Source organism: Sebastes fasciatus, chromosome 4 (genome assembly GCF_043250625.1).
Source record: "Sebastes fasciatus isolate fSebFas1 chromosome 4, fSebFas1.pri, whole genome shotgun sequence".
In the NCBI taxonomy this organism is placed as follows: Eukaryota; Metazoa; Chordata; class Actinopteri; order Perciformes; family Sebastidae; genus Sebastes; species Sebastes fasciatus.
In genome coordinates, this window is record NC_133798.1 from 17711246 (window position 1) to 17726467 (window position 15222).

At 41.4% G+C, this 15222-nt stretch overlaps 1 protein-coding gene across 15 annotated transcripts in view; it reads right to left on the reverse strand.

The window, feature by feature from the left end:
- LOC141765970 (neuronal cell adhesion molecule-like) overlaps window positions 1–15222 on the reverse strand; it is a 97527-nt gene that overhangs the window by 61175 nt on the left and 21130 nt on the right. Inside the window, exon 1 of one of the 15 annotated variants that reach the window (XM_074632340.1) lies at window positions 2341–2465. The exons of the other annotated variants lie outside the window; for them this stretch is intronic. The gene's annotated coding sequence lies outside the window, so the exon portion shown is untranslated. Of the gene's footprint in view, window positions 1–2340; window positions 2466–15222 lie in introns of those variants that run through there. 15 annotated transcript variants of the gene reach the window in all.

The following is a 15222-nucleotide window of genomic DNA, read 5'->3' on the forward strand; positions in this document are numbered from 1 at the left end:
ACCACTAAGTTAAAGGTGGATTAGTGTTCGGCATGATGAGGCGTGATGACATTTAGTAGTCTCAGTTATCCACCTGTTAGCAGCCACCTTTTTTAAGACACGTAAAAGCTTCAAAATTCACGAGTGGGATATTTACTGACATATTTTATGTCGTCGGACAAAATCTCTTAAGCTTTTGTTAACCACAGACCTCATTTCAGTCATCTAACTAAAAAACTCATTCAAAAAACCCATTGACTTCGAGATGAGGGAACCATAAGTGCTAAAATGCTAAACTAATTTCCGGGTTTTAGGACTCATTCCTGCAGCACTCTATATCAGTGTTGTAGTTACAGCTTGTTGTGCTGCCCCTAGGTGTCCAAAAAAAGCTGCACGTTAGCTGCAAAACAGTGGAATTGCATCATAAATGATTCATCTTTGGTGGGTAAATTGTTAGAATATCTTTAAGAAATACATCTCTATGAATTTAAATACTGATATATGAAATATTTAGTATTCAGTATGTGGATATGCTGACTTAACACATAGATGAATTAATGCTGTTCATTTCATTCAACTACAGCAGTCACTTAACTGCCTTAAAGACTTGGGAAATACAAATTAAAATTTGCATCTAAAAACAAGGTTTACGTTTTCCATTAAATCGCATCGTGCAAAACAAAATATGAGTGTCCAGTAAAGTGAGTTGTCCTCAGGTTGAACAGGCATGGCTCACTGCAGATAATGCCAGGTAGTGAGGTGTCACACATTTCTCTAATGAGAGTCTGTTGGTTTTCTCCTGCAGGCTGTGTTGTTTTGATATGTGTGTGTGTGTGTGTGTGTGTGTGTGTGTGTCCTCAGACCTGGGAAGGGGGCTCAGCACCAGCGTAGCGGCCTGTGGGTTTAATTTTAGACTCTTGCCTAATGAGAGGCAGAGTGTGGCTGCAGACGATACCGCTCTCCCGATGAAGCATCATTACCGCCAAAGAGGGGAGAAATAATTAGAGCCGGAAACACTCTCACTCTTCCCCCTATGATGAATTTACATTACGGGACGCGGCTCGCATAGACCGAGATGTGCTCTTATGCCGCTACACTGAAGACAAGCAGAATAAATGAAGATCTTGTGTTGGTGTGTAAGTGCTGGAAAAGTGCAAACTATCCATGAAGATGTTAATAACACATCTGTGTCAGAGGTCAAAAGCTCTTATGGACATCTCACTGCAAAAAAAAAAAAGGTGATCGGGAAATTTTACCACACTGCAAGAAATATCCTCACCTGTCAATACATCACAGGCTACAGTTAGCAGACAAAACCAACTGGATTTGCTGTTTTATTAGACATCTTGGGAATCATCTAGGCCTACTCACGATTATATTCCTCATTTATTTATTGTTTGGTGTATAGATCGTCAAAAAATAGTGAAAAATGTCCAATGTAGGCCCAAGCTAACATCTTCAAATGTCTTGTTTTGTGCAACCAACAGTATATAACCCAAAGAGATTCGATTTACTACCACATAAGTCAAAGAAAAGCAGCAAATCAAAAAAATTCTGTTAATCGACTAATTGTTTCAGCTCTAATCAATGTATCGTTTAGTCCATACCAACAGTGAAAAACAACCATTACAAGTTGCGAAAGCTCGAGTTAACATCGTCAAATGTCTTGTTTTGTACGACCAACAGTCCAAAACGTTTCCAAAATGTCTAATTTACAATAGAGCTACAATGATTAATCTATTAGTTGTCAACTATTAAATCAATCGCCAACTATTTTGATAAATCGATTAATTGGTTTGAGTCATTTTTTAAATAAAAACTCTCTGATTTCAGCTTCTTAAATGTGAATATTGTCTGGTTTCTTTACTCCTCTATGACAGTAAACTGAACATCTTTGAATTGTGGACAAAACAAGACATTTGAGGACGTCATCTTCGGATTTGCGAAAACACTCAGACATTTTTTTAATCGACAACTAATCGATTAATCGTGAAAATAATCAACAGATTAGTCAGTAATGTAAAGAATCATTAGTTGCAGCCTTAATTTACAAAGATATAAAAGAAGGAAGAGCAGAAAATCCTCGTGTTTGAGAGGCTTGCACCATTAATTAATATATATTAAATAACAAACGATTACTTGATTATCAAAATTGTTGATGATTAGATGGATTAATTGTTCCAGCGGTAGACTCATCCAAGAGGTTTCATTAGTTTAGGAGTGACGAAGCATCCTCAAGACTTAAACAATAAATCCATTTGACCTGGACTATCACCTGCTGAGCATCAAGAGCATCACAAGCTGCACTTTCTACAACAGGTGACATAAAAATGCCCATTAACAAAAGAGAGAATACATCACCTTTATCTCTGTCAATATGATAAATCCCCTCAGTGTGAGAGTTCAGTTCATCTGTTATAATCCCAGTGGCTGTTTATTCCTCGATGTGTCTGCTGTGACTGAGTGACAGTAAAGAGAGACGAGCCGATTCCCTCTAAAACCACCCTCCACCCCCTCGACAACACACCCACAAAACCTCCTCCCCTCCTCCCTCGTCCCGCCCCTGACCCTCCCTCCCCCCTCCCTCCCCGCTCACAGTGGGATTAAAACAACCTTTTGTCTCTCTACAATAGAGGTTAAACATTTCCTGGTATCACATGAACAGCTACCAGAATCCGCAAAGTTACCGGCTGGGGTTTTTTAAAACACAGTTATTTGTTTAGTATCAGACGCCGCAACTGTCAGCGGGATGAGGAGATGACAGAGCGTAACATCCTGCTGCGATATGAATTTGGCAGAGCATGAAAGCAACATTGACACTATAATTGCATGTTAAATCAAATGTACACCAGAATAACTGTCAGCTGCACTGATTGTGCTCGAGTCAATGCAGCTCTCTGGGTGTTCAATGGAGGGTGGAGGTGGAGTAAAACCAGTAAAGCTACGCAAATAAAAGGAAAAAGCCTCAAGGCACATCCTGAGGACTTCCTTTCCCATACAGGGAGACGCCAGAGAAAGTGCTCACCTACACTCAACAAATGTCCCCGTGCAATCTAATCTAGTTGAGTCAGTGAGGGGAAGCTTATTTATTGCCGACTCCTCGCCGGTGTTATTGCGACCCGTTTTAAAAGAATAGACGTGAAAAAGGTCTTTTGGCGTCCGTTAGCTATGGTTGCAGAGGGCAACAATGGTGGGAGCTCTCCCTTTGAAAGAGTCACTATTCTCTGGGCCCGGCCCTAAATAATGCTCCTCTCATTACAAAAGCACACAAAATGTAACATTAGCTGCCTCAAAGCACATTGTCCATCAAACTGAACAATGATTTAGACTCCGGTATCTAAAAAACACTTTTTAAACATGTTTTCCCCTCTCAGTTGCAGGGGTGGAAAGTAACTACGTGCACTATTGCTCATGTACAATCCTGAGGTACTTTACTTGAGTATCTCTATTTTGTGTTACCTTACGCTTGTACTTTACTACATTTCAGAGGGAAATATGTACTTTGTATTCCACTACATTTATTTGACAGAGATAGTTACTAGTTACTTTTCAGATTAAGATTTTACGTACAAAAACATGGTGAGCTTATACAATACATTGTTAAAGATTAAACCAGTGGTTCTCAACCTGTTTGGCTTGGGGGCCCGTGTTTTCATTCAATTGTTGTTTTCAAAAGAAATGCGAATTAGGTGCATTTCCATCAACTGGTTTGGAGCAAATAAACTCGGGTACAGAGAAAAAGACATCCACGTCCGGCTACACTGTCAGAGACAGAAACACTGGTGAAATACACTTAAAGATAGAGATAGAGATTCATTACTTTATAGTTTGATTTGATTGGTCTAGTTTTAATTTTTTTTTTCATGTCAGCTAATGCCAGGTTTCATGCTGTCCGGAGACGAAGCGTTTCGAATGCTATGGGAATATCCATGAAGACGCCGGCAGCAGAAACAGCTGATCAGTCATGTGAGTTAAATGTTTGTTATGTCAGAATTTATTCGGCTAAGGGGTTTCCATAACCCATTTAGCACATCAACTCTTTTCCGACAAAGGCAAAAACCACCTCAAGCGTTGCGTGAAAATGTGTGCAAAACTAATGTGCGCATAAAAATACGTGAATGGAAATACAGCTAGTGTCCCTCTTTGCTCACCTTCAGATTTGTCTTGTGACCCTTTGGAGGGGCCCGACCCCTTAGGTTGGGAACCACAGGACTAACTGTAAATAAAGTAGTTAAAACTAGCTCCACCTCCACCAGGTTTAACGGTAAAATGCTGCTTACATGTTGATGCATTTTACCGCTGAGCTGGTACTAGTAAATTTTGCTGATATAGTTTTAGTAGACTTTTACTTGCAATGGAGAATTTTGCCTTTACATAAAGGTTCCCTGTAGTGTTTATGACCTCTAGTAGCACTATGGAGCTGTTTTTCTATGAGTGGGTCCCCGTTTTGTTTTAATCACCCAGTGAAACGATAAACATACGGATCTGCCAATGGTGTCACACTATTCCACTGATCTACATGTGGCGGTAACATGCAGAGACATGCACCAATGCGCCAGTAAGGGCAGGGAAGAAGAAGAAGACTGCAAGCAAGTAATCTTGCTAATGTTTTATGCATTTAACACATTTGTTCGAGCTCAAGGATGCACACATTGCGTTTTGTTGCGTGACAATGAATGTTAAACATAACTTTTATTATTTGTTAACATGAAAACCTCACAGGGTGCCTTTAAGCAAAAATATCATAAGTACTGCTCGATTGTTTCCACTGGCTTAGTGTTCCTAGCAGGTTTGGGAATAGCCACTTAATAATCCTACAAAAGGCATATGAATCCTGTCTGCTCCAGTGGGACACGCTCAATGGCTTCACAACATGCTCATTGTTGCATGCTACAGCGAGTATATAATTTCCACCCACTTACCGTGATGAAACCATCAGCCTACGGACCCGTCAGAGCTTCACTGGTGGTCAAGAGACCTGAAACCTCTGCGGCTGGAATTCCACCTTAATTCACTAATGAAACGTGGTTTTCTACGTACACATAACTCATCACGTTAAGCTTCTCTCAGCATCTAACGTCACAGCATGAGAAGCCATTCATTTACAAAAATGTATCGTAAATAAAAGCCTTCACAGTGGCAGACATGTTTGGGAGAGATGATGGATAGCGGCGAGGTGTATGCATTATGGTATGAAATGAGTGAAAGGGCCATATTTCATTGAGCGAGGGGCGTGATTGACCAAGTCTAATGGGCATTATTTCTGCACACTGACTCCGTTGAGAGAGAGACACTGGGCGAACCCTGCCAGCCCACCGCTGCCTTCAGACTCACACTGAGATAGGACCGGCGCCCTCCCCGCTCTTTGTCACGACACCAATAGAATAACGATATTTCAATGGCAACTGCATATTTCAGTGGCAACTTTTAACAGAACAAAGTTCACGCTGCGGTCTAGACCAAGCCCTCCTAACTAGAGCTGCACGCTGTCTGCATGTGTGTGTGTGTGTGTGTCAGTGGGTGTTCGCAGTGAGGACTCCTATTCAGAAATGTGAATGGGAGTGAAATATGATTGGCTCAGGGAGAGAATGAGGGGATGGGTTCAGAAGGCTATCGAGGCAGGGTGTGGTGGTGGGGGGAGGCTTGTGAAATCCTTCAGACAAGTACAGATGATTTAGCCCTTTTAAGTTTGCTCCTAATGCATTCCTATTCCTACAAGCAATTCTCAACGCTTGTTTGTTTGTTTGAGTACTCTGAACACGTTTTCAGGTCACATCGAGTCGGTAAGTGTTTAAATGTGATTCTCTATCAAGTAATAAGCCGTGACAATAACCCTGATAACACAGACACGGCACTGTCCTCGCTTCGTTTTGTCCTCGTCCATGTCTGTATCAATTTTCGCCTTGTTAACTCTGGCTGAACTCATTACAGCACAAATAAGGCTGAGGACTCTGGTGTCGGACGTATCGCGTAGCAAGACTATCATGATAACTTGAGGTATCTGGTTCAAAGAGGAGCTAAGTGAATGAATTTCACATTTAAGGAATAAAAAAAAGGAATTGTGCCTAGCAGTGATGATACAGGCATCTGATCTGACGATGTAGAAAACAAAAGCAGCCGGGGTCTTAAGGGAATTTACATGAATTACAGCAAGAGGCTCATAAGGACTCTCCTTGGATTTTTGAAACTAAACAAGACCCCGATCCCCGCCCATCAACACACACACACACACACACACACACACATGCACACACTGGTGAAGAAGAATGGTGTGACTGGTTACCATGGAGCCATGAGGCTCAGTGACAAGGCTGGAGTGTTAACATGCTCACAGACAACAGAGAGGATGATGGAGGGAAAAAGAAAAGGAGAGAGGCAGAGAGAGAGGCAGAGAGAGCGCAGTAAAATAAAACAAAGAAAGTGTAGAATAGGAGAGATTTACCACACGCAGGCAGCAGACCGTCCCTGAGGTTAAGGACCTGTAGTGTTCGCGTATCGTATTTCTTTTTAACTGAAAGACCCTCACTGACACGAACCCAAACACACAATAGTTCAACTTAACAGAAGCCAGAGCAGCTCTGGTCTCTTTTCTCTTTCCTGTTTACAGCATCAGTTCTGTTTCTGTGATGCACATTCAGTGGTGGAACGTAGTGAAGTACATTTACTCAAGTACTGTTCTTAAGTACAACTTTGAGTTACTTGTACTTTACTTGAGATTTTCCATTTTATGCTATTTTATACTTCTACTCCGCTACATTTTGGAGGCAAATATTGTACTTTTTACTTCATTACATTTAATTGATAACTTAAGTTACTAATTACTTAAATATCTGAATACTTCTTCCACCACTGTGTTCACTCATTGTTGAGGGATAATTCAGTTTTATTTCATTTTGGGTCTTATTTTTGTAATTTTGGTCTTCATTCCTTTCATTAATAATAACACTGTCACATAAGTGTGAATGCAATCGCCAGAGATAAAAAGCTAACGTTAAGCTATAAACAAACTACAACATTTCATGAGCGTGAGTATACACAACGAGGCTGCAAAGGTGGACGAGTGGGTGTGATGACGCTTAGCCCCATTTAACCACTTGTTAGGAAACTGCCTTTTTTAAGACACATAAAAGCTTCAAAATTCATGAGTGGGATATTTACTGATATATTTATGTTTATATATATCATAGAACAAAACGTTAAAATCTCTTCAGCTTGTGTTAACCACAGACATCTAACTAAATACCCATCGACTTTCCTGCACCACTCTATAATCACTCGAACACAACTATGGCAAGTACAGTAGCTCAAAGTTAAACCAAGAAATCAATATGTAAACTGTGATGGATGTTGACAATGACCAGTTTGGGAAATAATTTGACTGTTCCCCTTCGTTATCTCTTTCAAATGAATTACTGGGGATTTGTTTACAACTTGTATGATCGTCTGAATGCTCCTGGTTATTTCCCTGTTGCACCAATGGTATCATAGCCGATGGAAACTAATGACCAGATTTCCAACAATGAAACCCAAGTTGTAATAAATCATAGTTTTAAGGCTTGGCAATCCCACTCGATGGAAATCATGTTTTGTATTTCAGAAGAACTAAAGAGCAAATACACTAGTTATCTACATTGTTTTTGTTTGACTGTACTGTTCCCCGAGGTCTCTTTAGGTTTGTTTGTATTGTCTGTTGTTTGTTATGTTGCACAGCCTCCCTGAAGAATTATCACTGATATTTCCAGCTCATTTTGAATTTTAACCATAGACTGTATATAAGAGGTAGACGTAGTCATCGTGACATCACCCACTGGTTTATCAACTACCGTTTTGAAGCCTTGAGTTCGGCATTCTGGCTGTCGCCATCTTGTTTTTTTTGCAACCAGAAGTGACACGAGAGGGTGGAGTTAAGTACAACCGAACGCTGACTAAGACATTTTTAGGCGACCGAAATGTTACAATTAACTTTCATGAACTGAAAACACACTGTGAAAGGGTTAAAGTTGTAAGACGAAAACACGGACAACTCCCAGACCGGACAACGCCGTGGTAGCGACCTGTCAATCACAAGGTAGCCCCGCCCTAAAGCATCCCCTGCTTTATGGTCTATTTGACTCTAAATGGGACCATAATTTACTAAATAAACATCATGCTGTATTGAAGAAGACTTGAAACTAGACCATAAACTCATGTTTACAATGTTTACTGTGGTAATAAATCAAGTGAGAAGTAGGCTCATTTTCTCATAGACTTCAATACAAATGGACTATTAGAAAGAATGCAAGTTTAAGGCACCTTTACATTGGCTTCACTTTTCAGACTCGGAGGTTAACCACTGGTTTTAACTACGAAGGGATTTAGATTGTTGGCTTGTTTACAACCTGTCTGATCATCAATGCTGTTGTGTTCCGAGATTTCAACAATTAACTTGATGACTACAATGTTATCACAAATTATAAAAAAAAAATGGCCAAAATTGAAAAAAATAAAGCAAAGTTGTAATAAACCAGAATTCGCTTTAAGGATAGACCACCATCGCTGCTTTGGAACCAACAGAAACAAGAACCCCTCCTCCCTTGGCTATTGTTAGCTCACCATGTTCGAGCCAATGACTTTGAGTGACTTGCCAACAATAGCCATACAGTATATGGCAATATGGCAACCATTCATGTGGTAATGAAGCAGGAGAGGAAGCACTACAGCCTGGTTTGATACAGTGTGTGTGTGGGGCTTTCCTCCAACAACAGAGAGCACCAGCTGAGGAAGTGAGGGGAGGTGGAAGACATCCAGAAGAGAGAGAAAGGCCCACTGAGCAGGTCTCCTTCTCTATATGCTCCATACTGTCACCCATAAGAAGATCATCCTCGGTCCAGCGAGCATCCGCAGCCGTCAATAAACACACACTAGCACCCACACGCACACACTCTCTCGCTCTCTCAGTATGTACATGTGTGCTGATCCCTGCATCCATATGTGTCCACAGAAGGTGCAGGCATGTGTGCGCCTCCTTTGCTTCCCCACCAGGACCAATTTCCATCCGCCGTCTGTGTGAGAGTGTGCGATCGATGCTGCACGGGGCGCGTCATCCAGGCTGTTCATTACTGTTGGCAACACTGCAGCCAGAAGCAGCACAAACAACCTGCCCCACTGACGCATTACACACCAGTCATGGCCGGATGAATGGACGTCAGTTTCATTTAACGCCGTGCTAAAGCATTCACCCGTTACTACAGAGAAAGCAGAACTTGAACGGTGGTGGTTTTTGCTGCCCGCCTGTCATTGCTGATGAACATTTCATTCGTTTTCATTAGTTTCATTAGTGAACCACAACAACAGCTGAGAGCTCCTGGTGTCATCTTTTGAAGTGCATGTTTGAGGCAGCGGGAGGGGAATGAGATTCCTCCTCTTCTTTATCCTCACCCACGCTGTGTGTTCAGCTCTCACACCACCTGTCTCCTCAGCACAACCTGAGCCTCCCAAGACCATACACATAGCCACACAAACTCAAACACAGTCTAACAGAAGTGACGTAGTAGTGCTGTCAGGTATTCAGTGCAAAACAAGAGTCAAAGCCGAAGTCATACTTTCCACATTCGCAAAAATGCGAGGGTCTGTGTGACGTATATTTCATACCCAAGGGGGTGTACATGTAGGCTCTGTGCGGACATCCGTGTACCTCCAATTTGTTTTGCCACTATGCTACAAGTGGTAACGTAGTGATCTATTGCATGTGTGGAACACGTCCTCCAAGCAGACTCCATAAAGTAGTACAAGCAGAACTACTACACATCCCTGGTGTCCACAGTTGTCAATGTCGTAAGTAGAACCAAGGCTATACAAGCAGCTCTGTTAGTACTGAAGCACAGCGTGCATACTTACATGCTCTAGCCATAGACTGTATAGAAGACGTGGACGTAGTCACAGTGACATCACCCATTGGTTTGTTGACTGTGGTTTTGAAGCCTTTAGTTCGGCATTTTGGCCGTCGCCGTCTTGGTTATTTGCAACCAGCAGTGACACGAGAGGGTGGAGCTAAGTTCAACCGAACGCTGAAGGAGACATTTTAGGCAACCAAAAAGGTTATAATTAACTTTTATGAACTGGCAACACACTGTGAAAAGGTTAAAGTTTTAAGACGAAAACAGGGGCGACTCCCAGACCAGACAACGTCGTGGTAGCGACCTGTCAATCACAAGGTAGCCACACCCTAAAGCATCCCCTGCTTTATGCTCTATTTGACTCTAAAGGGGACCATAATTTACTAAATGAACATCATGCTGTATTGAAGAAGACTTGAAACTAGTGATTGAGACCATAAACTCATGTTTACAATGTTAACTGAGGTAATAAATCAAGTGAGAAGTAGGGCCATTTTCTCATAAACTTCTTTTTGCAACCAGAGGAGTCGCCCCCTGCTGGCTGTTAGACAGAATGCAAGTTTAAGGCACTTCAGCATTGGCCTCACTTCTCTGACCCGGAGTTGCCCACTGGCTCTAGCATGCATACTAGCATGTCGATGTTTAGCAGGTACAATGTTCACGATCTTAGTTTAGTGTGTTTTCACTAAACACAAAGCACAGTTGAGGCTGATGGGAATGTCATGAATTTTGCAGGAATTTAGTCATAAACTAAAGAAACATGAAGGTTGTGTTCCAAATTTTACGACAATGGATCCAATAGCTGTAAAAGACATTTCACTTAAAACCACAAATGTCAGCCTCATTGTGGCGCTACATGAAAAGTCAGGGCATCCCCAAAGTCAGTAGGATTGATTCTTTGGGAACCATGAATGTCTGTAAAAAAACATTCATGTCAATTCATCTGATAGATGTTGAGATATTTCAGTCTGGACCAGAGTGGTGGACCAGCCGACGACAGCCTGGAAACTACAGTAAGCACCAAAGCAAGACTACCAACAGGTAGAAAAGAAAAACAACAAAGACTATAAATAGGTGTGTAGCCCAATGTGTATATGAATATGCAGCCTTTCGCCTTCGGATTGCAGTAGTATACCAACCTGCAGTGTACTGAATGAGCAGAGAAAGGTAATAAAGACTTTACTTTCTACAGGCTTCACCTCAAATACACAACGACACCAGAGAGAACTACTGAGATAAAACAGATGATAAACCAAAAGCAAAGAGGAAAAACCTTGAAGCACCTGCATCACAGCAAAAGCTTCATGTTTAGCACTTCGCATTTTTTCAGAGACAAAATGATTTGCTTTTTAGTGAGTCCAAAAACTGGCAATCTGATCTTTCGCCTCCCACTCCTGCTCTGATGTGAAATCCATATTGCTCAATGAGTCAACTGCAAAAAAAACAAAAAACAAAAGCTGAGTAAAAATAACAACTTCTGCTCACTCCTTCAGTACACACACACAGATATTCTTATAAAAACATGTAACTTTGATCGAAGTGGAACAAGCTGCAGACAGCTGGCGTGGTGGGAGTGTCAGTGACGTGGCATTGTGTTGAGGTGTGCTGGGCCAGTGGAGAAGGAGACATCGCTGAAGGGTTTAATCAGCCTGTCTACGGCAGACTGATGCACACACACACTAACACACACACACACATTATGTTGCTGCAGGTGCTGAGATAAAAATGCAGAGGCAGGGAGACAGAGAGAAATATAGGAGAGAAAGAAGGTACGCCAACGGCAGGAGCAAATGAGAGGAGCAGAAGTGAAGGCCAGTGGAGGCGTTGGCTGGTTATGTGTGTGGACTGAACAATATACTGTATATATATATATATATATATATATATATATATATATATGTGAGTGTTAGTGGGAAGGGAGAAGAATGTGTGTACGTTTCCTGCAACATGAATCCGCAAATGTTTGTGTTTGTATGTACGTAAGTGTGAGGTTGTGTGTCTGTTTGGCATACGAGTACATCACTGAAACATGAATCCCCTGTGTGAGTGTGTATTAGTGTGTGTGTGTGTGTGTGTGTGTGTACACTGTAAATTCTCAAATAACAGCCGGGTGAATGGCCGAGACAAACAAATACAGGCTGGACAAGCTGTACAAAACACTGAGGGGACGGAAAAATGACCTGTATATAAAGGGAAATTAGAAATACAGGTCTGTCCACCGCAGGGTTATAAGCAGGTGCTGGGAATCTAGTGTGTGAATTTATTATATATAATTATTGTTATTTTAATCCATAATATTTTTGTGGGTTTTTTTTTATATTTCTCATTTATTTTATTTTATCATTATTATTTTTTTATTATGTAACTTTGTCTTCTCCCTTGTTTTTGAATACTTTGTTTTTCAATTTACAGTTACTATCGGTTATCATATATGTATATATGTATATATATATATATATATATATATATGTACATATTACTTTATTTGTTATGGTTTAGGTTGCTGTAGTCATTTTTCTTAAAAGGTGCAGTGTGTAGGATTTGGCGTTTTGATCTAGTGGTGTAGTTGCATATTGCAACCAACCCTTCGCTCACTCCTCCCTTTCCAAGACTGCCATAACGTGAGCCGCCGAGTGCAAAACCGTGGTAACGCTGTTCACCTCGCTCAGAGGCCATCCTCACCATAATAACACTACTTTAGGAGCAACGAAGTTCAGACGGCGGCTGGCGGTGCCACGGTGTTGCACTCTGCGGCTCACATTACCGCAGTTTTGCAAGCGTGTCGGAGAACTACGGTGGCCTATGTAAAAACGCGAAAGGCTCTCTCTAGAGCCAGTGTTTGATGTAGCTGTGTAGATATGAAGGGATCATTCTAAGCTAACATAAAACACGATTCTTAGTTTCAGGTGATAATACACTAATGAAAACATAGTTATGAATATTATATTCCATTTCTGGTAATAGATCCCCTGAAATGTTACACACTGTTCCTTTAAGGAAACAATGAAAACCATGATTTAAAAAAAGAAACAAATCCAGGCCTGTCTCTGAGTCTCTAATATGTTTCATTAAAGGTAAACACAGGCCCTGACCTAAGGCACTGTCTTTGCAATTTCTAACTGGCCCAGTGGAGGAAGACCAGACCTTCCTCCATCCCTCTCAAGACTCCTCACCCTCCCTCACCCTCTGCCTCTTTTCTCATCCTCCCTTCTCCTTCCTCATCTCTTTCCCTCCCTTCTCTTCCCGGACTCCATGCTCCGTGGTGCAGGTGACAGCACAGGGACAATGGGATGATATCACTGGTCGGGTCCCAGCAGCTTGTCTGCATGCTGCACAACAACAGACCGCCGCATCTCGACTGTGGCACATTGTGAAGTTTGTGGGAGACAGAAAGGAGTACAAAGAGCTAGAGAGAGACAGAGGGTGAGAGAAGGAGGGAGACGGAGGGAGAGGAAAAGAAAAACAAACTGCACAACTGAAGATCCGTGTATGTGTACAGTATGTGTGAACACTGGTGGTCATGTGTGAATGCAAACTACACTGAGCCTATATAGCCTGTGTGCCTATAGCTGAATCTGTGTGGGCAGGACTGCAGACTGTGCTGCCTTTTAATTACAGCACTGCTCCTTCCTCCTCTCTGACAACGTCTCACACACATATATAAACACACACACACACACACACACACACACACAGTAAACAGCACACTGCACACCTGCCATGAGGCAGATTGGATTTACACTGCATCAATAATTCACCCTCACATATATCCCCAAACACACACACACAAAAACACACACTCGACACAGGTTGTTTTTGAGTAACTGATAGCATTCAGAGGAGGCAGTGGTCACAAACAGAGAATAAATGTGGTTAGAGGCTAACACATGTCCTCAGCATCATTACAGCACAAATCAGCTCCGATATTAAGTTGATTATGAGCGGCGTAAGCACAGACAGTAAGGAGACTTTTTTGGGAATCGAGCCGTGCTATTCTTAGAAACACCTGAATAAAAACAACATCCCTGGGCTTCCTATTCTCCGGATCCGTCATTACACTTCATCTGAGTACCAGACACGCTGCTGGAGAGAGGCTTTCATCTCCTCCACTGTGTTGTGCATTAGAAACAACTTCAGCTGCCCCTGTTTTTGGCAGCTGAGTACAGGATGCAAATGGGCTTCTCTTACTGTTGTTCTTTTTCCACAGTCAGCCGATACCTTTTATATCTCAACTGTGTAATTAGATGTGGCCAGGTATCGTTACCGAAGCATCTGTCCTGCATTTACACAAATATGTTCTCTTTGAGTATTAAGAGATAATACTAACAACTATTTTAATCATTGATCATCTGTCAATTTTCTGACATATGTCAAATCACAATTTCTCAGGGCCAAAGCGCATGCTTTCAAATTGCTTCTTTTGTTCAGCTAGCAGTTCAACACCCATAGATATAACATTTATATTAGTATAGAACAGAGTAAAGCAGCATATTCTGACATTTGAGGAGCTGAAAATAGCAAATATTTGTCATTATTGCTAGATAAATGACTAACTGATAACTAAAATAATTGGGGATTAACTTTCAGTTGATCAACCAATTGATTAATATGCTAAATGTTTCGGCAGTAGTATATATACCACCAGCCGTCCGCACGAAAAGGCGTATGAATGACACAAAAATGTGTAGGTATTGAGCATGCAATAATTCTTGCTTTTGGCATGTCATTTGTACGCCATGTAGTCTGTACTGACTGCAAAGTAAATGCATCTGCGTAAATATGCCACGCTCAGAGCTAGTGACGTGGAATAAAAAGTGAGAAAGACCGCTCAGGCGTGTGGGAGAGGAGGTGGATTGGTCCAACAAACACAGGACCTGCAACCAGGAGACCGGTGTTTTGGTTTGTAAGTTACATTAGTGACGTGTTTTTAGTGACGTTTGTGACATATTTTGTAGTGACTTCTGTGACGTGTTTTCCGTACTTCTGTTACGTTGTTTCCGTACGTATTTTACTTAGTTTACGTACTTATTTTAAGCCCAACCATGATGTTTGAACTAAGTGGTTTTGTTGCCTAAACATAACTGTGGATGTTACCCTTGTTTTGTTGCGTGGCGTACAAATGACAAAAACAGTGTTAACTCCGCCTAAATGCATTTATTTGATTTATCAAACGTATCTCTTTGACATGGCTGGTTTACCTATTCAAGATAATATAAGGTGATACGGAAATGAGAGTAAAAAGTGGTCACATACATTTATGCACAAATTCGATTTATAGACTATTGTGAATTGGGTCATGATGGTTTATTATTTTTAAAAGTGGATCCACTGAAAAGAAGTTTGGGAAACACTCCATTAAGGTATCCCA